The 25,643-nt window shown below is 43.6% G+C and overlaps 1 long non-coding RNA gene across 1 annotated transcript in view; it reads left to right on the top strand.

Annotated features, from left to right (window-relative positions):
* Nucleotides 1-4,982: 4,982 nt before the first annotated feature.
* The window catches only part of LOC133270091 (uncharacterized), a 90,290-nt gene continuing 69,629 nt past the window's right edge, over nucleotides 4,983-25,643 (top strand). Inside the window, exons 1-2 of the long non-coding RNA XR_009743667.1 lie at nucleotides 4,983-5,098; nucleotides 15,642-15,739. This is a non-coding gene — a long non-coding RNA (uncharacterized LOC133270091). The remainder of the gene's footprint in view (nucleotides 5,099-15,641; nucleotides 15,740-25,643) is intronic.

The raw sequence follows: 25,643 nt of genomic DNA on the forward strand, positions 1-25,643 counted from the left end.
TGAAGTTCATTTTCCAATCTCTGACACTTTTGTTCTCAAGGTTTAACCCAAACGCTCTGCTTTGTTTTTCAGTGGCCGTTTTCTTTCCCAGTCTTCAGAAAATCAAGTCTGAAGGTGTCTGTGGAAGCACAAGGTAAGGCAGTCTCCTGAGGAGTGAGGTTTTTGTGTTAAGCATTTCCTCTCAGTATTTAAGGAATAAACCATTAATTTTCTGTTTTGTGCTGTACTGAGATAACTCTACAGTTTTACCCATCCAGATTGTTGTTTAGAATCATTTTTTCCACAGGGTGTGTATGGAAACGATGCAGAAAGGCACAGGGAAAGGTGCTGTGGTATTTCGACTGCAATTATACTCACCTAATGATCTGGTAACACTGGAGGATGGTGGAGGTGGTTTCTGTTTTCACTCACTTTGCTGTTTATTCACAGCTGCTTTCAAGCCTGGCAGCAATTGGGGAAAATCATCCCAAATAGTTTGACTTGCCCTGGCAGGGTTTTATGAAGAATCTCTTGTTCCATGTGCAATGAAATACTTTCTTTTTCTAAGAAACAAAGGAAACCCCTGTAATTCCCCTTTTCTGCTTTAGTGTGATGCTGTGCTCAATGCTATTGACCTGCCAGGTCCCATGTATTTCTTCTAAAACCACAAATCCATTTGAATAGAGAAAAGAGCTTAATGACAATGAGATGGATCAAACAGCAGGAAAAGACATGGGAATCCCCCAGTACATTGGAAGCAATAAAAAAACTAAAGGGTGCAGTTTTGCATTGGGTTTTGACAGCAAAATAGGTTTTGGAAGTCTTTTATGAGGTTTCTCTACTCTAGTAATTTTCATGCTAATTTCTTCTAGAAGCTTAGGAAAGAATCATTCAGCCTTCGTAAGTAGTAGGTTACCGCTCATTCTTGCAGTGAATGAAATCCAGCTGAACAGATGCTGAATTTATCAGGAAGATGTTGCTCTTCCAGTAAGCAGGTTCAACTGGGAACTGCACTATTGGTGCTAATAGTGGCATCTCTTTGATACTCTTTCCTATGTAGCTGGGCTGTTCTGCTCACTTGTTACAACCGCATTTATGTTAGTATTTGATTGCTTCTGACATGAAGTCCTCACTGGGGACAAGAGCATATTCTCTTGTCCAGCTCTTTTGACTGCTCAGGAGGTGTGAGATCACTCCATGTGGACTTGATTCAGCATTAATTTCTTTTTTTTGTGATATTTTTCCTCAGAAGCATTTCAGAAGCGGTGATTTAGGTGCTGCTGCATGGGTTTCTTCCCTAAAATGTGCTCCCAGGGCTATGGCAAGGGGGACAGCAAACAGGCCATACACAAAATGCCTGTGAACGTCAGTCATGATCCCACTTCCCTCACTTAGCCTCTGAAGCTCAAGTTCTTGCAGGGGTTCTGTAGCACAGAATGGCTCATCTTCCCCCAGATAGATCAGAAGATCCTGTTTCAACCTGTCCTTCAGAGCTGCACATTTCTGACAGAGCTATGTGCAAGATTTTTAGCCTCAGTGAATCTAGACAAGACTGTTCCTTGAGGTTACAGGCAGTTTTCAGTAACAGGGAGCCATGAAGAAAATACAATGGTAACAAGTGAAATTAACATGTGGGGTTTAATTTACCTGTTGCTAAAACCTTCTAATTCAGGAGACAGGGTGTCTCAGATTAAATTAGCATCCACAGCTTTCCTGTGCTGGCAGTGAGCTGGGTTGTGGGAGGGTGACACGTTGATCCCGACCTCTACCATCTCCTTGTGTGATGCTGACTTAACCTGTGAGCCTGGTTTGTCTCATCTCCCCAGTACATGTGCTCTTCATAGTAGGGATAATCACACACGTTCTTAGCTTCTCTAAGAAGCAATTCCCCACTTCCTCCTGCTGTGCCTCACAAGTAGTCTCTCATGGCAAGGCCAAATAACCAAGAGCTGAGCTCAAAAGCAGTGTTATAGGACCTCCAGAGGTCTCCGAGAGAACTATGAGAGTCTGAGTTACAGGACCACATGTCTTCTGCTCTCTGTAGTGCTACCAGATCGGTCTCGGAGCCTTCAGTCCTCCGATTTGAGCCTAGGCTGCGGCACAGGGAGGGGGTCCCAGTCACCAGAGAACATGTAGGACAGAAACCGACAGGCTCTCTGCAGTGTTCTCTTCAGAGCTGATTCTCAGGAAAGGCAGAGCTCACTGCTCAGCCCACTGTTACTGCCCCATAACTCCCCGTGACCCCCTTTACCCCCGTTATCCCCCTTTACTCCCCCGTTACCCCCCTTTACTCCCCCGTTACCTCCCGTTACTCCATCTCCGCAGCGCGCACCGGCTCGCGACACCCGCGGACCTTGCGTGCGGCAGCGCCCTCTGCTGGCGCCGCGGCGCTTGGCGGGTCGAGGAACGGGAACAGGGGCGAGAGGAAAGGAGGAGTCCCGGGGAACGGGACGTGAGGTCTGGAGCATTCGTGGTGTCCTGTGGTGGGGGTTTACACGGCAACAGCGGCCTCGGGAGGCTGCTGCTACAACTGCCTGACAGGAGGATGGAGCCAGGAGGGGCTGGGCTCTGCTCCCAAGGAACGACGGATGGGACAAGAGGAAACAGCCTCAAGCTGCACCAGGGCAGGTTTAGATGGAGCTGAGGAACAATTCCTTCCCCAGACGGTGCTCAGGCATTGGAACAGGCTGCCCATGGCAGTGCTGGAGTCACCGTCCCTGCAAGTGTTCACACACCGTGGAGATGAGGCCTCAGTGCCACGGGTTGGTGGTGGCCTTGGCAGTGCTGGGGAATGGTTGGACTGGATGAGCTTAAAGGTCTTTTCCAACCTGGTTGATTCTATGGTTCTGTGATCTCCACCTCAAATGCAGGGGATGCCATCCAGTGCCTACGCAGCCCTGCCATTTATTTATAATAGTGTCTGTGCTCTCCAGGTTTCCCACCCATTAAGAGATTTTTGAGGAAAACTACAAAGCTGATTCATATTTTCATTCAGAGGCTGTTGCAGAACAAATCAGTGTAACTAAGGAAAGGATTAGTAATATTCTCGTCAATGCAATTACCAAATGGTGAAGGAAACATTCAGTTGATGGACAATTCACAACATTGTTTCACGAGCTGTGCCAGTCACATTTGCTATGAAGATGGACATTTTACTGTCATCTTGAGGACATCCAGCTTCAAAATCCAGGGGTTGTATTGATTTGTATATTAAAGAGCCTTCTGTTACCGAAGTGGCCTGTCCTACAGGTTCTAACATAGTACGTTTCAGCTGGAACAAGCATGTAGACATTTGTAACAGCTCTCTAATGTGGAAATGTTTTTGCAGTTACATTTACAATTATGCAGATCCTGGGGCAAAGACCATTTGGTTTTGTTATTTTCTCATCACAGACCATGCTGGGAAACTTTTGAAAGAAGTGTTAATCCCACTGTAGCACTAGATCCTGCTCAACATCTGGTATTACTTTAATTTGTAATGACAGATGGGTAAGAAACTATCCTTACTTGAGCAAGTGCTGTTTCTTTTCAATTAGAGAAGAAAGCCTGAGTTTCCAATCCCATAAAGATCATCCCTAAACTGACTTCAGAATTAAAACATTAAACATGTATCCCCACAGGCCTGAATTTTACTGTTCCCCTTCCAGGTCTGGCCTATTCTTCTGTTTTTCATCATCTTCCAAACTGTTCTCTGCTAACCCACTGAACCTGGGGACATTAGGAGGGCACAATATTGTTTCTTTCTGCTGTTCAGCTGTTTCCTTGTGTTTTACAAGCACACTCCCACAATTATCCTGGTTTCATGCTTTGTGAACAGCAAAACTTTCATATGCTATTTACCTCTGCAGAGGATTGTTCAGGTTTCATAGAATGATAAAACTGAATCACAGTTTGTGTTGGAAGGGACCTTAAAGCTCATTCAGTCCCAACCCCTGCCACGGGCAGAGACACCTTCCACTAGAGCAGCTTGCTCCAAGCCCCTGTGTCCAACCTGGCCTTGAGCACTGCCAGGGATGGGGCAGCCACAGCTTCTCTGGGCACCCTGTGCCAGCGCCTCAGCACCCTCACAGGGAAGGACTTGTGCCTAAGAGCTCATCTCAGTCTCCCCTCTGTCAGCTTAAACCATTCCCTCTTGGCCTATTTGTTTCCTGTTTCTCAGCTCTTTCTGTGCATGCTAAGCTCGAACCCCCTGTTCACGGTCCAAAATAGCCCTTCAGAGAAGCACAGGGCAGGGAATGAGGAGGAGCTCCCTTAAAAAAAAATCTTATTTCTGGTCTTAAACGTGTAATTTACATAGAATTACAATTGACTTGAAATTCCAAGCAAACAGCCCCAAAACCATACTGGACTCGCATTCTGACTGGGACAATGAAACTTGCATCATACCCTTGGCATCTGTGTTGCTCTTTCCATTTCCAGTAATTGCTGGAATGTTAGACCTGGCAGCACTGCCTCTGTCTCAGAACAGCTCAGGAACCACTCCATGGACTACAAGGGGGGGTCAGAGGGACTGTGCTTCTCCCACTGTGTGAGCAATTAGTCTGCTCCTTTGTTTCCTTCCATGCTTTTTAGTTCTCTCAAATGTACTTACTTTCTTTGCATAAGGAACTTGCAGGTACATCAGTCTGCAAAGCTAGTATGAGGCTGTTGAGAGCTGTGGTTGGATCCCCTGACAACCTGGTTTTCTCTTTTTAGAAGTGTCCAGAATTTGTTGTGCTTCAAATGCTGGCCTAGCTCTGAAAGCTGCTTTTCAGTAAAAGCATTGCAAGTCTGTAAGATCACAGAATCCTGTAAAAACACTCCAAATTCTATAGCAATGATCCTGATATTATTTCCAGCACCTCCCCTAAGTAGCCAAAATAGGAGTGAGGGTAGAAAACACCTTGTTTTCTTTTCTCTCTAGTAAGATGCTCTCAGTTCCAGTTTGGCTTTTTGAGCCCCCTCCCTGCTCTCTGCTAAATAAGAGGCATTATTCCAATTGCCAGTTAACATACTCTCTTTACAGATTGCTTCTCCTCTTTGAGCCTGATTTCTCTCTGATTTCAGTTATAGAATTTGTACACTTCCACTTTGGTTCAACAGCTCTTCCTGCTATGGGCAGCTCCTCTTCAAGGTGTAGGTGAGTGGGGCTTAATGTTTATCCAAGTAACTGGTGTGTGAGTTCAGTGAACTCACAGTTTTGAAGTTGACATTATCTGCAGGCTCATCTGAACAGTCACAGCTTGCAGAGCCTCTTAGGTGTGACCGCATGTGTTCTGAAGGAACATTTCCACTAGATTTTCCCCAACCAAAGGAAGAACAGAAATGAGGTTCCATGCAAGAGCTGAACAATCTGCTCTGAGCTTTAACTTAAAACAATGTGTTCCCCTCCAGAAAATCAAAGGAGACAAACATGTCATGGAATCGTGGAATCCCAGACTGCTTTGGGTTGGAAGGGACTTTAAAGCTCATCCAGCTCCAACCCCTGCTATGGGCAGGGACACCTCCCACTAGAGCAGCTTGCTCCAAGCCCCTGTGTCCACCCTGGCCTTGAACACTGCCAGGGATGGGGCAGCCTCAGCTTCTCTGGACACCCTGTGCCAGCGCCTCAGCACCCTCACAGGGAAGAGCTTCTGCCTTATTTCTGAATCTCTCCTGTTCCAGTTTGAACCCATCACCCCTTGTCCTGTCGCTACAGTCCCTGATGAAGAGTCCTTCTCCAGCATCCTTGTAGCCCCCTTCAAACACTGGAATCTGCTCTGAGGTCTCCATGCAGCTTCTCTTCTCCAGGCTGAACAGCCCCAGTGTTCTCAGCCTTTGTATGGGAGGTGCTCCAGCCCCTGATCACGCTCATGGCCTTCCCCTGGAATTTCTCCAACTGTTCCATGTGTATGTTAACATATGGAATAGAAGCTGGAGTTGGCTTGCATGTTTGTGAAGGGCCCCTTTCACGCATTTTTGCCATAGCAACCTCCAGTTTTCAGAATTGGAGTGTTTCATCGACTTGGGATGGAACAAAGTACTTCCCAGAAAGGAAGCTTTGTCCCTGGTTAATGTTGCCCCTGGGCAAGAAGAGCCTGTTACAAAAAGCAGGTTGCATCGTTTCTGCTACCCATTAAGCAGAAGCATATTCTGGGCAGTTGAAGTTGATAGTCCATGAACTATCTATGATAAAATGTAATGAATGCCCATGAAATGCTTTAATTTGGCTTAATTTCCCTGGAAAGATTAGAAAAGCGTGGATGTGCTTTGTTTCCCAGGAAACCTGGGCTAGAGGGGAATAACATTATCTGTCAAACTATGAAAAATACTATGGAAAATGGGTTATCAAAGTGTTGCTCAAGGTTTAATTACAGGAATTCCTCTGCTATATAGAATGACTCCAGTCGTTTTGAGCTAATCTTGCTGGTTGGGTCAGCATGGAAAATGAGGTATGGAACTGGTTCTAGGATGAGTCAGAGGGGGTCTGGAACAGCTGGACAGGGATGAAATTATTTGGCCTAGGGCTAGGAGACTCTACTGTGGATTGCAGCGTGAACAGCTATGGAGTATGAGCATTTAGAGCACAGAAGTGAATGGCGTTTGCCTCTGCACAGCCTGGTTCCATGTTATTGAATGTACATTCCTTTTCTCCCATGCTTAAAACACAACCCCCTTATACGGCTTGAGAAACATCCTTGCAATAATAGTGTGAGATAACTGTGTCTTTACATGGCCTTTCTGTCCTTTAAAACTGACAGTTTGCAGGACCTATGTCATATTACAGTGCAAGCTTTAAACACAAAGCAAAACATGGGTTGAAAAGGGCATCTGTAGGTGAGTCTTTAATGGGTCTTGATTTAAAGAGGTGAGATGCTCTCCCTGAAGCACAACATATTCTGGCACTGCCTACCTGTTCCTTAACTCTTTCATATGTGATTCCTAGACTCCATGTTTTCTTTGGAGACTTCTTGTGTGCTTTTTCACATTGTAACTGTTGTGGAACTGAAGGACATTTCTTCAATGAAATCATTATTCAGTGAGGAGCCCATCTTCATCTTCATGATGCTGCTCTGCAATGGAGAACATGCTGATCTGAAGTATAAACACTTTTTTTTCCTTGACATAAAAGGAGAGGATCCAAATGCATGTTTTGGTTTGGAGTATGTTCACTTATACATGGAATGTTAAAAAATACTTGTGCCTTAGCATTCCTTCTGCCACCAATGCCCGATTCAACCTGAGCTCTATCCCTCCAAAACCAAACCATGCACCACTTTTTGCTTTGAAACTAAAACCACCACAAGGTAGAAAGCAGTAACCTTGCTGGATACACTACTGGATGAAGGATAGTGATAGATCCTTACCTGTACATCTCATTATAATTCAGATCTTACTTTTCCAAAACTAGAATATCCTGAACTGCATTCTCGTAGTGGCAAATTCAGGTAATATTCAGAAAATGTAAAGAATATGACCGAAGCATCAAGCCTTAAAAATGCGTTTTAAATAAAATGTGATTCTGCCCATGGTGGAGAATATAAGTACAGAGTAGAGCAGGAGGGATAGCACAGGATTCAGTGCTGTCCTTTACAGACTGCACGTTCTTCTTGGACTACATACTTGCATGTGTATTTTGTCCTGTATTTACAGACTTCTCTGTGTGAAGGACTGACATTACAACCCTCATTCTTACAGACTGAATGCCTTATGGTGCTGCCAGTGCTCCCTGGTCCACTTGACACATGAAGAGGCTGATTTCCACAGCTGCTGGCTTCTGTGTGTTCATTTATTCTGGGCTCAGGGTGCTTTCACATGTCACGTATCATGAGTGTGAGGCCCAGCGTGAAAGTGGAGACTTTCCGCAGAGACTGAGCTACTGGAGTGATCCCAGAACCCTAAGTTCTTGAGTACTTGTCCTAACTCAGCCTGGTGGTTTACACCCATGTAAATCTGTTCTCCTTAGGAAACTAAAATCTAAGACATAGAAAAGAGTCTCAGAGTGACTTCTTTTATACTGGTCTGTGACTGTTCATTAGAGAAAGCCTATGAAAAGCTCTGCTAATCTCTGGGCTATAAGCCAGGATCTAGGGGAGGGTGTGCAGTTCTCTGCCTGGAAAGTAATAGTGTTCCTGTACTGTCTTTCCACAGCAGAGATTCAGGGTACTATGCAGTCCTGCAAGCATTGCAGCCATTCCAGGAATACTTCTGGGGCAATTGCTTGAGGGCACATGTAATTTCACCCAATCAGCACGGAGGTCCCAAAGGTCCTGACTCACAATCTGCATCACAGGATGGAACATGCTGTTGCTTCTGTCTTGATTTGAAAATTAGTTGAGCCAAGTAGGAAAAGGAAACTGTTCCAAAGGGCACTTGAAAACAGAAAATCACTTAAATTCAAAGCGTATGCCTTGGGATCAAGGAAGTTTACTAGACAGGTTTTAAACTACACATTCTTGTGGTCCTTCAAAAATGCATCAAGACTGGAATGTGAAATGAGAGAACCCAGTGGTGAAACGTGCCACATATTTTCTGCGTTTCACTTTACTGACAGAAGGGACACTGGTGATTTGTAACATGATGAGAAATAACAGTTCCACCAGTGAGTTCTGTATATTGGGTCAGCTGCTGGTGACTGAATGAGCAATGTACTACCTGGTGTGCTCCCACCAACAGATTCTGGCTTCAGATATACCTTGAGCTGTCATGATCATTCCAGCAACATAAGATGAAGACTGTAAGCAGCAGGGATTGAGTAGCATTTTCATCTCATTATGGTGGAGAATGGGATAGCCCAGCAGACATCACAAGTCCTTAAAGGGTGGTGAGGTGGTGGCACGGGGTGGCCAGAGAAGCTGTGGCTGCCCCATCCCTGGCAGTGTTCAAGGTCAGGCTGGATGGGGCTTGGAGCAACCTGCTCTAGTGGAAGGTGTCCCTGCCTGTGCCAGGCGGTTGGAACCGGATGAGCTTTAAGGTCCTTTCCAGCCCAAACCATTCCCTGATTCTGTGGGAGGGGAAGGTATCATTGCAAATGCCATAGTGGGACACACACGCATACACAGCATGAAAATGGAGCATATGCAGAAGCTTAAGGCAAAGAAGGTATAGAAGGATAAGAAGACATGAAACAGAATTTGCAGGAAATCTGCTGATGCAGTCACACTGTGATGCCGTGTGTGTGCCACAAGAGAACAGTTCTGTCAGGGAGAGCTGCTGGGCCAAGCCACAGCTGCTGCTGCTGGAGGAAAGTTGCCAGTGTTTTAAATAGACTCCTACATTTTCCGAGGTCTTAGAAGTAATAGAAAAGGCCACTAAGAATGGAATAGGATGGAGTGCTGGAAAAACGGTGAAAAAGGTACTGGACTTGCATTACTGTTTGTAGTGGAGATTTTCAGAGATCCAGTTCTAGTGTTTGAATTTGTTTGTGTAAAAATGAGCCAAATGACAGCACTGTTCCTTTGAAATCATTCCACAGCTGGATGGTTTGAGCTGTCCTTTATTTCCATTCTTCTCACTCTACATTTTTTTTTCCTGTTTTTCTTAAACATTACTGAATTTCAGAGACTAATACTAGGGAAGTATTCCCTTCCTTCTCACACTTCCATCTCAAGCTCTTTCCTTAAGCATTTACTGGCAGCTACCGATAGAAGTAGATGGGCCATTGGTATGGCCAGAACATATCTTTGTATATATGGCACTTCTTTTAAGTCCGTTATGAGAATTTCACTACTCTGCAAGATGTCTGATACAATGATATTAATGCACAGCCTGCACAATTCCCATTTCTACCTTCACTTTGGAAAACCCAAACCTGTTGGTGCTGAGTCTGTCAGCTTTCATGGTGTGTGAACTAGTAAACAAGTATATCATCTTAAACACGGAGCTAATTTCAAGGACTGTGCACCCCAGCCAGGAAAGCATCAGGACACGTGCTCTGGGATGATCTCAGCATCTTCGTTATTCAGACTGTGAGCTGTGTAAAAAAGACCAAATTTCTTAGGGTTGAATCAGCCAGGAAAGGAATTCACAGAAGAGTAAGAATCACTCGAGCATTTCAGAGAATTGTTACTGTGGCCAAAAAGCTATAAAATGTAGTAGAAAGAAAAAAAATAATTAAACTTACTTTGATAAATCTGTATGAAAAGTTTGGACATACAAGAAACTGAAAGGGTAAGAAGTATAGAAGCACAGAATGGTTTGGGTTGGGAGGGATCTTCAAAGCTCATCTAATCCAACCCCCCTGCAATGAGCAGGGGCATCTTCATCTAGATCAGGTTGCCCAGAGCCACATCCAGGAGACATTCAATCCAGAACCTGGGCTTGAGTGTCTCCAGGGATGGCGTATCAACCACCTCTCTGGGCAGCCTGGGCCAGGATTTCATAGTAGAAGGACCATATTTAAGGACCATTCCAGTCCTTAAATATATTTTTTATAGTATATATATTCCACATATAATTATATATAATATGTATTTTTTTATAGTAGAAGGACCATAATATTTTTCCAGAATGGTGATGTTCTAAACCAATCTATATCAAGAAAGAGAATCCAACAGCAGCATTACTTCATAAACAGATAGAACAGGTATGCAAAACCCAGTCATGTGCAGTAACTTTTGCTGTTCTGCATGTTGGGGTAATGCAGGTACAGACACGCCTGTGAAATGACTAACTATCAAACAATGGATGTATAAAATAATACAATCTCCATCAGTTTTTCAGTCTGTGAAAATATTTTTCAGAGGGACTTACGTCCTAAAGTTCTATGGACTTCTAAGAATGTTTTAAACCAAATATAAATCCTCTCATGTAGTCTCACAGAACTGGGGAAAGCATGGACTAGGTATTCTGAAACCACACTAGAGGGCACTTGAGCTGTTTCTTGGAGACTAGGTAAAGGCTATAGTAGTAGGATGCCTACTCAGGAGCAGCAGTGGACAGAATTGAACAGGGGAATTGTAGGAATTATCAGCATTTTCCTCAGGAGCAGCTCTGGGGGAGTAGGTCTGAATTTCTAGGTATAAATTTGGCTTTTAAGTAGTGTAAGTAATTAGGATGAAATAATTTAAAGATTGCTACAGTAGTGTTTTGTCTTTGTACATAGATAAACCACAGAAATGTGAGGTATTTGGGGAGTTTAGAAGAAAATCTAGTCTCAAATAGAGCTAATATCCAAAGAGTTGAGCTGCTCTTTGGAGTCTGCTCTCACTGTATTGCTCTTGCTCCAGTTCTGTCCCCTCCCCAAGTACAGTGTGATGCCCTAAAATGATTGGTTTTATGGAAATTACAAACCCCTTTCTCCTATGGAGCCAGGGTGAGAGAGCTGGGCTGGTTCAGCCTGGAGAAAAGAAGGCTCTGGGGAAACCTCAGAGCATCTCCAGTGCCTAAAGGGGCTACAAGAAACCTGGAGAATGGCTTTGGATAAGGGCTTATAGGGACAGGCCAAGGGGGAATGGCTTTAACCTGCCTGAACAGTGGAGATTGAGATGAGCTCTTAGGCGGAAGTTCTGTACTATAAGGATTTGAGATTTTGATTGTATCATGACCCAAGTATTCATTGTTCCTTGGGAGCACACAATGAAAACAAGGTCTTTGAGCTTAATTACTGGCCGTCTTTGAGAATCAACAACCCTAGGCTGAAGTGCTCTGAACTCATAAGTCAGATCATGATTTATCCATGTAGCCCTCTTAAAAATATTTTTTTCATATTTAGTGTTTATGGAGATAACAATTTTGAGCTTTCCTCTGTAATCCAATGTTTCCCTTGTTCACCAAAACAAAACAAAAAAAAGATGTGATCATAAAATTCCATGAATTAAAAAGCAGGATCCCCTGTGTATGAATACACCGTGCCACTGATGGTACTGTGGGCTTTCAACTTGCCAGCAGCAGCCAGGGACTAACAGCACCCATTAGTTCCCCCTATTTTACACACCCTCAAGTTAACCTGTTCACTGTCTGCAGTTTTATTGTCTGAGCAACTATAGAAAGTGAGCTTTATCTCTCTGAGATCGAGGCCTCCGTTAGCATCTGGACCCACCACTTTGAGGCTGAGGTCCTGGAGCTCAGCCCCGGAGCAGGGTGGTTCCTTCAGCATTTACTCTCTGCTTGTTCGTAGAATCCGTTGTTAGCAGAGGCTAATTCCAGATGTTGTTGCACAGCACAACTGGAAAAGCACTTCCAGCAGATGACTGTAATGTATTTGTAAATCAAACTTTGCTGGGGAATTGGCAGCTGTCTCCAAAACAGGCTTTTATTTGACTGGCTGAGTTTCAAACAGTGCTTATGCCCTGACACCAGATACAACTGAACTCCAGTTCATGGTGTCTTCTCTCACAGTTGTCAGTGAAATGATGCTGCAAGCTACAGTGAGTTAATGCTCACTATGGTTTTGCATTATTGTATTGCATTATTGTGTAACTGCACAACTTCATCTGCTTAGAAGATGGAGCTTAAGACTGAAGAGCATTTGCCTATCTAGGAGGAGCTTTCTGTGTCTGGACTAAGAAGGAATCCCCTTCCTTCTGCTGAGTGGAGTTTTTTAAATATATATGTGCATGGGTGGCCTGCTGCTGTCTGCAGTGTGGAACATGAGCTTTCTTAGACAAACAGCTGAAATTGGCATCAGGGAAGGCATAGAATGTGGAAAGAAAAAGAGAAGTGAGGAAGAATAACAGAACAATGGAAGTAAGTATTAGAATGACCAAAACTGCTGGGTTGCATATGCAGTTGGGAGATGAATTTGACACAAAGGAAGGAACTAGTGCAAAAACTTCTTTGGAAGATAAGAAACACAAACAGTTCTTTCCAGAGCTCTTAACGTAGGAGTCCTTCCAGTTGTTGAGGTCAAACATAGAGGAGACTGACTATGAGGAGCCTTAGGATGTGTGGAACTGTCAGCTTTCCAGCTACATTGCAGAGTAGTGCTCTGTGGAAAAGCATGCAGAAAGAAAACCTGCTGACACCACCATGTGAGAGCATCTGGTTTGATTTGGACAAGAGGTAATTAGAACAAATGGGCAGAGATGGGAGCAGATCTGGTTTCCAAATTGTAACCTGTTACAAAGAATTAGCATTTCAGGTTTTGTCTAAGCTATATAGCTGAAGAAAAGACAAATGTGACCAAAGATCTGTGACAAGTTACTGGAAAATGAGGGGTTTTCCTTGAATGTTTTCAGTAGAATAACCTGCATCAGTTACTTGCGCTTCTTGGCACATACAAGGATGTATCAAGTGAAGTTACTGGGGTAGATGGCAGTTAATGTGCTGTTGGCCAGTATTCTGTTGAACATAACGTGGGTACTACAATGGAAACTCTGTAAGCAATTTGTGAATGACAACAGGCTGCAAAGAGCTGCCAGAATGGAGAAGGACAGAAGTAGGATTATAAATGACTGACAGAAAACCTCTAAAAGAGCAGCTATAACTTAAGAATGACATAAAAAATCATGCACTTTTGTAAGAATAAGCAACATCACACATGGAAGTAAATGGCAGGTAAGGTCCGTAGTGAAGAATCTGGGAGATGCTACAAGCTGAGCAGAGAAGGCTTTAGGGAAAGAGGCAAATATACTGTGTGTTATAGGCAGATATTTGTGAGGTGAACGTGACAGCACTCACACAGGCACTTCTGGATTGTGTTTCCCAAGAAAGGTGGGGATCTCTAGGGATCCATCCAGACCAACTTTGAGTACTCTTACCCCTCTCTGAGTTGTAAACATAAGATAATGCCAGGATATCTCCTCATATGTCCCACATATGTGTCAAATCTTTCAACTGTGAGCTTTGCAAACAAATATGGCAAAGAATAATATAAAAGTGCAGCCCAAATAGTGCAGTACCAGGCTCGGAAAGTAGACAAAAAAATATACAAGTGACAGAAGCAGGATGAGTACAGACACTTGCTTCTTCCTAGCACTGTGATCAGAATGCTGCTTTCTTTCTTTCTTTAACTCTCTTGGTTTGGTTGCTCAGAAATGTAGGAAGTCTAAATCTGTTGGCTTCATTCTCATAGGTAGCAGTTGAATGCCTTTTAATTAGCTGTCTCCTGCATTTCCAGTCCAGGTAGAGAACTTTTCATGGATGCTTCAGAATGCTTTTGAAAACTGTCTGTGGTGCTTTTCAAAAGATGCTTGAGATCACAGCATTTCTCATGCTCCATGTGTTGGCTTCTCTCTGCTTTTCATTCGTGACATTCATGGGTCCTTGAGAATTAAGCCCTTGTGGCTATTCAGCTGGAATTGAGATGTTAGGGGAGAGTCGCTGTTCCTAAATCACTGATGTGTCTTGACATCCACATTTCTGTTGGGCGTTTACGTGTCTGCCTGTTGTATACCTCAGAGGTATCCCTGGTGCACGCAGCTGAGTCGATGGAGATCAGTCCTTGTTCTGACTCTGTGCTGTTTAATGCTGTTACAGGAAAGATGATGTTATTTTAGTGGTGCAGATGGGACTGTCCCCCAGCCCTTCCTGACCTGACTACATGACTGCCAGCTTGCCTTGTTCCTGCACAAGGAAGGACATGGTTATCCCATCAAAACAGTGCCTATTACTGCACATTTTGAATTCCTGTTCCTGAGCAGTAGCTTGGCCATTTGGTTTTGGTGTCTCTGTAGTGAATTCTGGACCGAGTTCAGATATTTGAGGTACTTTGGTCCTTTGTTATTGGTGAAGCTGTTAACTAACATTTAAATGGGTTTCTGTTCGATGAACCTGACAATTTGCAGCTTCTCTATAATGATACTGTGTATAGCTAACTTTTTGAAGTAATATCATTTGGTTTTGAAGGTTTTCAGAATAACAAACCCCTCCTGTGTTTGCAGACGTTAGGGCTCTTTGCAAGAGTTGCAAACCATTTACTAAGGATATGGCCTCCAGTGTGGGCAGAGGTACAGTAAAAAGAACCATACGACTGAATTAAGATCCTGCAAGGAGGAAAAGGCCTGGAAGAAGTTCAGGTCTCTGCACTGAGCTGTTAAAGTTGAACTTCCAAGTTTCTAATCAAAAGCTGAAAACAGATGGAAGTAAAATGTGACGAGTAATATGAAAAATATGTTGCAGGGAAGATCAAATGGAAGAAAGAAAATTAAAGTGTTCTCAACTGACTGCAGAGTTTCTTCAGAAGCTGCTTTAGAGGAGAGCAAGCCTATTGATGCTTCACCTTTAGTTTGTGTCTAGATGCACACAGGTGAAACAAAGTAGAGCCTAAGGGAGCTGGGGTTATGCACTGCAGCATAGCTCCTGCCAGCACTGAATACCTCAGCTTTTCTGTGTTATTAAATTATATTTAGGAAACCAAGAGGCTTGCTGTGATTTCTGAGGGCTGTCATTGCAATTTCCAGCTGAAAAGACAAAGATTGAAAGCAAAGATCTCCTCTGCTGCTGAAGTTTTGTTCTTATTTCTTTCAATTCGAGGCAGTAGGATGACATCCGTGCCGTCATGTGGAAAAGCATGAGTTAGAAGGATTTGAAGTGTCATGATCCAAAGATCCACCAAGGAGAAGGGAAAATAATGAATTAATTCCCTCTAACAAGCAGAATGTGTCCTTATTCAGTGCACAGAAATACCATTCTTTCCTTCTTTGGGGAATACATGAGCAAGAAAATGAACTGGGAGACAATAACATAAGGGTGTTGTCAAAGTATTTAAAAAAATAGCTGTGACTTGTGCAGATGCCAAGTCTAACTTGCGCTGATTGTCTTAGGGATTTTTGTGGAGCAATTTCTGAATTCTATTAAGGTAACAAGCAAATCTCCTTTGGTGCTCTGGATCTGCACTGTGGGAAGTAAAGGTGATTTCTTGGTGAGTTTTCAAAGGCCAAGAATATGCGTGCTTTGAAATGCAAACTTAAATGTTACAGAGAAATTAAAAATGGTGAAAAGTTAAGGGAAAGGAAAGGGGAATAAAAAGAGTAGACAGCAAAAGTGGAACCAAAGTGGAAATGTAAGAGTAATATAATATCTTTTTTTTTTGGACAACACACCACAATATTGGGCAGTAGCAAGTTTCTTTGCTGCCTGCACACCTTGCATTCCGAGTCTGGGATAAGCCACAGCTTGTATCATAACAGCACCCAGGTCGGTGGTCTGTGGTGTCAGCAATGTGAATTGCTGAATGTCACTACTGTTTAAAACAGGAAAAGGCTGCCCTGTGAGATGAGCACACACCAGAGTTTGTTGATCTATGTTAGTGTTGTTAACATGTTGAGTGCTACAGCTCAAAGGCAGAAGTATCAAAGGTGTGACAGCATGTAAGGCCTGTGATGCATGATGATAATGCTATAGGATATATGCAGTCCATGGTAATGGATGATTATTTCAAATATGCCAACCATGGCAAGAATGATAGTAAGGGGTGGTATGTCCTTCTCTCTTAGCTAAGCGCATTCCATAGCACTTTGCCTGCTGCTACAGTAGGTTTGTGTCATGCAATTGAATGCATGTTGCTGTGTCTTGCATAATTCAGAGGGACTGAACTCTTTCCTCTGTTGAAGTGCGTTTGTCTTTCCCAGATCTGCATTTCCCACTCCTGGTAGCATGAGTGTATCCTCAAGCCCCAGAGGATGCATGTGACCAATAGCAACAGATGTGCTTGTCATAGAGATGCTGGGAGCATCTGCACTGTGTTCATCAGAGGCTGAAGGTATTACCTGGGTTGAATGTTACTCATAGCTTTACAACTGTGTGTTATACCAGACTCCTGTAGCATCCTGTTGTGCCTCCCTGAAATACGTTTTTGTGGATGAGTAAGGTCAACTCCTGGTAGTATATTGAGTACGTGTTAGTTTCCAAAGGTGCAAGAAGCAGTCTTAGAGTGATGAGTGCATTCAAACATACCTGCCTCTGAAAAAGGAAAACAAATTATTAATGCTCTGGTAACAGACTTCTGTTCATATTCCTTTCATCTAATGCAGAAGAAGTAAGGAGTTGGATAGCCATAGTGGAACGAACTGCCACACTAAACTCTCTTAAGTAGCAATTCAGCTTAAACTATTTTTACTAGAGTTAAGTGTTCAAAATAGGCCATCACAGTATTGCTGAGTCAGACTAACCAGTCTCAAGACCTCTTTGCAAGGTTCCTCTCACTTTTACTTCTTATGTCTTTGCATATAAGAGGACTGCCTGCTTCTTATAGAGATACTGTCTGTGTTTCCAGAGCTGCCATGGGATGCTGAGGGTTACCCCCTCAGGTAATGCTCCTTGTGATGATGTGGTCCAGTCCAGGAGGCTGACATGTTTCTTTGATTCATTTTTCATTCCTAGCTCCCTCTGTGTCTTACATTGATGCAAAAGGAAGAGGCTAAATAAAGGCTTAAATACTTTTTCAGTAATGCCGAAATCCTGCTTAGGTCTTAAAAGCTGTAGAAACTATTTCTGACAAGCTTAAGAAGGTTTTTGCGTTCACTGCTGTTGGCTCAGAGATCCTCTATTTTTTATCTCTGTTTTTTAACTAACAACTTTTCCCACCCTGATCAAACGAACCATTCTGCCCATGGACCTTGAAGGTTAACCTCTCCTTCCTGGACCGGATTGTCCACAGAGCCACTAAGATCATCAGCTTCCCACACTGAGAAAAGTGATCTCAGCTTTATCCTGTTACTGCTTCAAAATCCACCTCAGAGAAAGTGTAAGCAGTTGTTTGCAGTGTAAGTTAACATGATCTGTCATGGAGTAACACCGTAACATTCTGCTTATTTCATCACACTATGAAAATAAATACAAGAGGTTTCACTTTGACCTCTGGTTTAGAAATGAATTTAAACACTGAGAATAAACATGCAACGGAGGACATACAGCTTAAGAACTACTAAGTCATTCTGACATATTCTGGCTATTTATCTTTTGCTGTTGATTAGCCTCTGGTTTACAAAGAATCTTTTGTGTATTCACAGCAAAGATGTGAATGAAAGTAACTAGCACTACATCTAACAGCAGTTTAACAATAACAGTGAGTTAGGTTTTGTAATGTTACATGTGATGGATGGCAGACAAGAAGCTGTTTCCAGATGATTTCAATTTCTTACATCTTTTAGGTTCTAAACAGCTTTAGATAACATTCCAGCAAAAAAGAGTATAAGAAAAGCTAAATATTCCTAGAATTCCATCCTGGTTTGTGTTGGAAGGGACCTTTCAGCTCATCCGCTCAGGAACAGTGACCATGTGCCCCTGGTACTCCCCCATGGTGGTTTGGATCACAGTGGTCTCACTCTTCATCTGTTTTACTTTGCTGTGAAACCTCTTGTATCTGTATATACATAGATATTTATATATGCAATAGTTACTCTCTCAACCTGCTGGTTATGCTGTGCAGCATCGTAGAAGTGCTAAGACCATCTTCCTGCTTCCAATTTCATGCTGCATTTGCACTTTCTAACTTTCAGTCCCTACATGCCTACCTCTCCTGTTTGATCACTGAATGAGGAATACGGGCTTTTTAGCCAAATATTGTCCTACGGTCTCTTGAAACCTGACATCTAGGAGGGAGGGTGTTTGGAGGAGGGGTTGAAGCAATAGCTTTCTTTTCTTGTCTCCCCATGTACGTCTTCTCTTGCTCTGGTTTCTGTTTCCAGACTCTCATATTTGAGTTAGAACTGAACCAAATGGTTGGTGTTAGAGATCCTAAGCACATTTGCTGGTTGCTCAGTTTTTCTGGCTTGCAATCTCTTTGGAGTATTATTCCCTGTGAATAGGTCGTTCACTCTGAACCACACAATCATAACAGGAGATTGTTTAATGTCTTTCTGTAACCTTACTTTCTGCTACAGGCAAACCACAGGCACATCTCTCAAGAGTGTTGTTTGGTGCACTACTTTGTCTAAACATTTTCCCACTGGATCTAATCCAGTCTGAGATCTCAACTGTCGTGAGAATGCAACAAATCATTCTGGGAAGTATCTAAATTTGCCCCTATTGGTCAAAGCAATGTTTATGCACAGCCAGAACCACATGACAGAGGAGAGGGTCCTCTTGAACCCTGTTAGTAATATGTGCTAAAAAAATACCAGAGCTCCCAATTTTTTTCTATGAGTAAACCACAAAACTACTGTTTGCTTGTTTGAACAACCCCTGATTCGAGCATCATTGGAAAAAAGCCAGGAAAGCATCTGGAGTCAGCCCAGAAATGTTTTTTATCTTCAGAGCCACTTTATTGATTCAAACAAACAAACAGGATAAAAACCCACTGAAAAAAAACACAGAAAAAGCCTTTTCAGAAATGCATATGTTCTTTGAAAGAGCATTTTAGAGCTTTACAATGATTGCTTGAGATGTGGGACCTACATGACAGCTGCCAGGAGAGATCTGTCAAACATAAATGCCGTAAGTGTACTTGCTCATTTTCAGACCTGCTTCAGATTAGCCTCAATCACTGCTCATTTCCTATACAGAAACATCCTGACATCTCCAAGGTATGTGGAAAGGAGCAGCTCTGCAAAGAGGTATATTTAGCAGTTTTCCAGTGGAGTGGGTTGCAGAGCACTCACACAGGACAAATGACCAAGAAAGTCTGCTGTTTCCATGGGCTGCTCTGAACAGTCTGGAGTGGTGGATTTGTCTCCAACTGTAGCTGGTGCTCAAGTTGCAAAATACAGCATTTAATACATAGCTGAAAGGAAGATCTAAGGTACTCAGATGACAGATGCTCTGTCAGGCAAGAGTGAAGCCTGTTGGCAGGAATGCTGGTGTTGTTGCAGCCTGTTCTGCATGAACTTTGGAGGGTAAAATGTGCATTCATTCCTCCATCTACTACTTTATCTTAAACAGCTAAAACTGTGACCTGGTTGCTCCTGCCTCCAACTGCTGTTTCAGTTTGGGGTATTGACAGGGAAGATGCTTTATGTACAGAATGAGACCTGTTTCAAAGTCCTAGAACATTTCATAGATAATAAGCTTGATCCTGAGCACAAAAAAATGGTGCATGGAAATAGAAATAAAAACGGCATGGGGAAAATCTGCTAAACCAAAAGGAAACCTTCCAACTGCAAGACAGCCTGTTTGACTTGCATTGTTAGCACCAGCTGGGTGTCAGTACTACAGCTGTTTCCTAAGTATGTCAGCATTAGCAAAAAAGGCAGCAGTTTGTACATAAATACAGGGAATGCTGAGAAAGTGACACTATTAAATGTTTGTTGAATCTACGCTCAAACACAAGATCCTGTTCAAACTAGTTAAAGGGAAACCATCATCTGTTGACTTGTCTTGCAGTGCATGATTAGTGCTGTGGGTGTATAATTCAGCTGAAGAATGACTCGTTAGGAACAGAAGGAATAAACTCTGACAATAAACATCATTTTTCAGGCTAGCACTGAAGAAGCTGGGAGCAGCTCCAGTTTGCCAAACCTCATTAATTAATGTGATTCTGCCTATTTGCTTTTGCAGAGCTTTGATGTTCAGCAGTCAGTGTTTAAGCTTCACTGCAGATGACAACTGTGTTGGAATTTATTAATCACTGAATGAGTCATCTGTTCACCTTCATTGCTCAGTGTCTGAGCAATACGATCAAGTTAAAGATGACCCGAGTTTAGGGAACATGAGCTAAATGTTACCTGTTTCAATCTATGCCAAATCCATGGTAGATAAACCATTCTGTTTGCTAAATTACCCAAAGAAATGTCTGGTTATTTTTAAACACATCAGAAAATTAGGACCTGGAATGTCTTACACACTGGTGAAATAGGGAGCAATTCAGTATTTCAAGTGCAAGTTGGAAGGAAACTTCTTGGTTGGTTCTAACTGAAGTTGCTGGGGATGACATCTTCTTCCAGTTTCAGAAAGATAAATCTCTTGGTAACTTCAGTGGATGGAAGTGTTGCATGTGTCAGCAGTGAGGAGCTTATACACAAGTCTGCTGCTCCTGGAATGCACGGCTCTCATTTTCATAGTGCCACCTTCCTCCTCATGCTGGCTGTGGGAATTGTAATCAGCGCATCTGAGCCAACCTGGGACACAGCAGAAAGCATTGAACTTTATGTTCAGAAACTTTATTGACACAGTTCTGGTGCTGGGAACTCTCTCAGAGCAGCAAGGAGGCATCATGGAAACTCCAACAGGAGGTGAAGTGCAAGTAACCAGAACATTCTTGTTTTCCCTTTCATATGTCAGCAATTACTCATTAATTGTAACAGTACCTTCAACATATAGTAGGCTGTGTTATGTGCAGGCCACTATCCTTATGCGGCAAAGAGTGAAGCAAGATGATGATATTGTCTGTCACAAACAGCTTCTCTGCATCAGCTTGCCGTCTTGTGGCAAAAAGTAGCAGCATGTTGCCTGGTTGTTGCCTGGTAATTACAGTTCACTGATACACTTGTGTGTAGTAATTCTAATAGTGTAATTGGCAAATAACTCTGCAAGAGATATATGTTAAATGGCTGTTGAAAATGGTGTTAGTGCCTAACCATTCTGCATTGAGCTTGTCTAATAACTTGCTCCAGACATCGGAAAAGTTGTTTGCTTCAGGCTAACAATAGCCCTTGCAGAGTTTGTTGTGTTTGGCTTCAATGGTCTGCTTTGGGAGTGCACTTTGAAAGAGAACTTCAAGAACTCTTGTCTTCCTAGAATGACAAAACTGGGTTTCCATCATTAGTAAACAGTCTCAGTTTAGAACAGCCTTTTCCCATTAGATCCTGCCTTTCCTATGATCCCAAAATCTTTTTGCTCTCTTTCTCAATTCTGATTTTATAGTTGGGAAAACAGAATAAAAACTTGAGTCTTGCAAACAGAGGTTTGACATAGTGGACGTTGTACATACTCTTCTGTTATTTACCTGTTCAGCAGCAATTTCCTATGGCCAGCACACTCCACTCCACTTAAAATGTCATCCCATGGTGCCTAAAGACTCACAGAGCATGTGTGTTTAGAAACTAGACATGCAGTCTGTGTGAAGAACCTAGAACCAAAGCAGTAACCTGCAGTTCATGACATCAATGCTCCTTCCCTTCAAATCAATAGCAAATGAAAATGAATAGAGCTTGAATGTTGTTGCAACCTATCAAACTGAATATTGCAATTAGCAGACAGATTAACTCCTCAATCAGACAAGTTCTGTTTTAATCAGAACCTGTAATACAAGTCTCATTATTTATTGGTTAATAGCATATCCCAATGGGAATTGGGATTGTGCATGTTCATTCCTTCCTGCCATGGCTTAACTTGTTCTCAGAGTTGTATTCTGCGCACTCGAGTTGGAATATAACCAAATCAAATGATTCAAGAGGAAAATGGAAAATGGGAAAAATCCCCAGAGGATGCCTATGATCACAGAATCATAGAATCGTTAGGGTTGGTAAGGACCTTAAGATCATCTAGTTCCAACCCCCCTGCCGTGGGCAGGGACGCCTTATGCTAAATCATATCACCCAAGGCCTCGTCCAACCTGGCCTTGAACACTGCCAGGGATGGAGCATTCACAACCTCCCTGGGCAACCTATTCCAGTGCCTCACCACCCTAACAGGAAAGAATTTCCTTCTTATATCCAACCTAAACTTCCCCTGTTTAAGTTTTAGCCCATTACCCCTTGCCCTGTCACTACAGTCCCTAATGAAGAGTCCCTCTCCAGCATCCCTGCTCCAAGATTTTGCCAGGCCCAGAGGTGAGACTTACTGGTCTGTAATTCCCCGGGCCATCCATTTTCCCCTTCTTGAAAATGGGGGTTATATTTCCCTTTTTCCAGTCATCGGGAACTTCACCTGACTGCCATGATTTCTCAAATATGATGGCCAGGGGCTTTGCAACTTCATTCCAGCTCCTTTGAGACCCACGGATGGATCTCATCAGGACCCATGGACCTGTGCACGTTCAGATTTTTAAGATGGTCTCAAACCAGTTCCTCTCCTACAGTGGGCGCAAGGTCTTCATTCTCACAGTCCCTGCATCTGCCTTCCAAGACTTGGGTGGTTTGGTCAGAGCCTTTGCCAGTGAAGACCGAGGCAAAGAAGTCATTCAGAACCTCAGCCTTCTCCAAATCCTGTGTAGCCAGTTCTCCGGAGAGCTTCCTGAGGGGGCCTACATTCTCCCTAGTCTGCTTTTATTTGCTATGTACCTGTAGAATCCCTTCCTGTTATCTTTAATACCTCTAGCTAAGTTTAATTCTAACTGGGCCTTAGCTTTCCTAACCTGGTCCCTAGCTCCTCGGACAACATCCCTGTACTCTTCCCATGCCACCTGTCCTTGCTTGCACTTATTATAAGCCTCTTTTTTCAATTGAATTTTCCTCAGGAGCTCCTGATCCATCCAAGGAGGTCTCCTGGCCCTCCTGCTGCACTTCCTTCTGGTTGGGATGCAACACTCCTCAACTTGCAGCAGGTGATACTTGAATATCAACCAACAGTCTTGGGCCCCTCTGCCCTCTAGGCCTGTATCCCATGGAACCTTTCAAAGCAGGGTCCTGAAGAGGCCAGAGTCTGCTCTTTTGAAGTCCAGGGCAGTGAGCTTGCTGCACGCTCTTCTAACTGTCCTGAGGATCTCAAATTTGAGCATCTCATGATCGCTGCATCCAAGGCTGCCCTGGAGCGTCACATTTCCAACGAGCCCTTCCCTGTTGGTGAGCACGAGGTCAAGCATGGCACCTCTCCTTGTTGGCTCCTCTATTACTTGCAGAAGGAAGTTGTCTTCTACACAATCGAGGAACCTCCTGGATTGCTTGTGCCGGGCCGTACCATCCTTCCAACAGATGTCAGGGTGGTTGAAGTCACCCATGAGAACAAGGGCCTGCGAGCGTGAGGCTTTTCCTATCTGTCTATGGAGGGCTTCATCTGCAGGTTCTCCTTGATCAGGCGGTCTGTAACAGATCCCCACAGTAATGTCTCCCATAGCTATATTCCCTTTAATCCTGAGCCACAAACTCTCTGTGGACTGCTCACCTGTCCCCAGACAGAGTTCCATACTCTCCAGACTATCCCTAACATAAAGGGCAACTCCCCGTCCCCGCCTGCCGGGCCTGTCTTTTCTAAGTAGCCTGTAACCTTCCGTCCCAACACTCCAGTCATAGGAGCCATCCCACCATGTTTCTGCGATGCCTATTACATCACACCCCCGTAGACGTGCACACATCTCTAATTCTTCTTGTTTGTTCCCCATGCTCTGGGCGTTTGTATGGAGGCATCTGAGCCGAGCTCCAAATGAAGCCGGCTCATTGGCTGGAGCGGCTGGGATATCTCTACATTGCTCCAAGCACTTATTATAGGTTCTGGCAACTGACTGGGTGTGTTGGAATGGAATGATGCCCCCCTCCCCCAACACATCTAGTTTAAAGCCTCCTTGACCAGTCTGGCAAGCCTCCTACCAAAACTGCTCTTTCCCTTCTTTATCAGACCAGCTCCACCAGCCCCCACTAGACCTGGCCTACAAGCTTGGGTCCCGTGTTCAAGACAAACCCCTGACTATGACACCACCCTTTTAACCAGTTACTAACCTGGCCAATCCTCCTAGCTTTTTTTAGCTCCTCCCCTGTACCCTGGAGAATTGATGAAAAGACCAGCTGAGCTCCAGAGCCCCTAACCACCTCCCCCAGGGCTCTGTAGTCCTTCTTTATGTTCCCCAGGCTACTACTATCTATATCCCTAGCACCCACATGTATCACCAGGAGTGGGTAATAGTCCGTGGAACTTACTAGAGCAGGCAGCCTCTCTGCCACATCCCTGATCTGTGCCCCTGGTAGGCAACACACCTCCCGTGAGACGGGGTCTGGCCGGCAGACAAGTGCTTCTGTCCCTTTCAGTGTAGAGTCCCCTACTACTACGACCCGCCGCTTTTTCCTAGCAGCATCAGTAGAGATCTTCTTTAGCACTGCATCAGCCGGCTGTTCTGGCTCGAGTGCGCTTCCTCATTAGCTCCCTGCAGGACAGCAAAGCGGTTCTGCGTGGGGACAGGGGATTTAGGGGGAAGCCCCTTGCTTTTGGTTGTCCTTTTCCTTCTTTTTTTTTTTTTTGTTGTTTTTTTTTGTCACTAATTCCCAGCCTCCCAGGTTAACGGCCTCCTTCTTTCCTTCATGAGGTAGAGGTGGCAACAGATGATCAGTAGCAACAGATGTGCTTTTCATAGAGATGCTGAAAGCCTCTGCACTGCCTTCATCAGAAGCTGGAGGTATTACCTAAGCTGAATGTTATTGCATAGCTTTACAACTGTGTGACTCATTTCTCCAATGATCACACTTTGGATCACAAACTTAAGGGCGAGATCTTGCTAAATGCCTGAAAAGGGGCCGCTATGTGGATGGATTATGTAAATAGAAGTGATACAAAAGAGATAATCAGTGAGTCAGTGCATTCATTACAGGCTTGCCTTTTCCAGACAGAAGGAGCAATTGCACAGTAACTGAATTGAATACACAAGTTTGTGCTTCACATAACACTTAGATTTTGTGCTTTATGCTGCCTTGCAGTATTCTGTTTAAAAGCCATTAAAAGCAATATTTCAAATGAAAAAGCCATATGCATTAAAAGCAGTACTCCATTGAACTGATTTAGACATGGGCATTTTTAGGGTGTTTTGTTTTCTTTTGGAATAAAGCAAGAAAAAAATGTCCTCCAGAAGAGTTTGGCAGAAGCACAGCAGAAGAACCTCCTACCTCACCTGCTGACTTCAATTACAGTTAGATTGTAGGGTCCCCATCAGTTGGACAACAGGTAGCAAATGATGGCTTTCCTGAAAAGAGATGCACAGTAAAGCTTTGCATCTTCATCCTTCCTCTTGATTTTTTTGAGAGTTT

Source organism: Pezoporus flaviventris, unplaced genomic scaffold, assembly GCF_033815535.1.
Source record: "Pezoporus flaviventris isolate CSIRO_AGI_PZ_B2104156 unplaced genomic scaffold, CSIRO_AGI_Pfla_v1 ptg000017l, whole genome shotgun sequence".
NCBI classification, from domain to species: domain Eukaryota; kingdom Metazoa; phylum Chordata; class Aves; order Psittaciformes; family Psittacidae; genus Pezoporus; species Pezoporus flaviventris.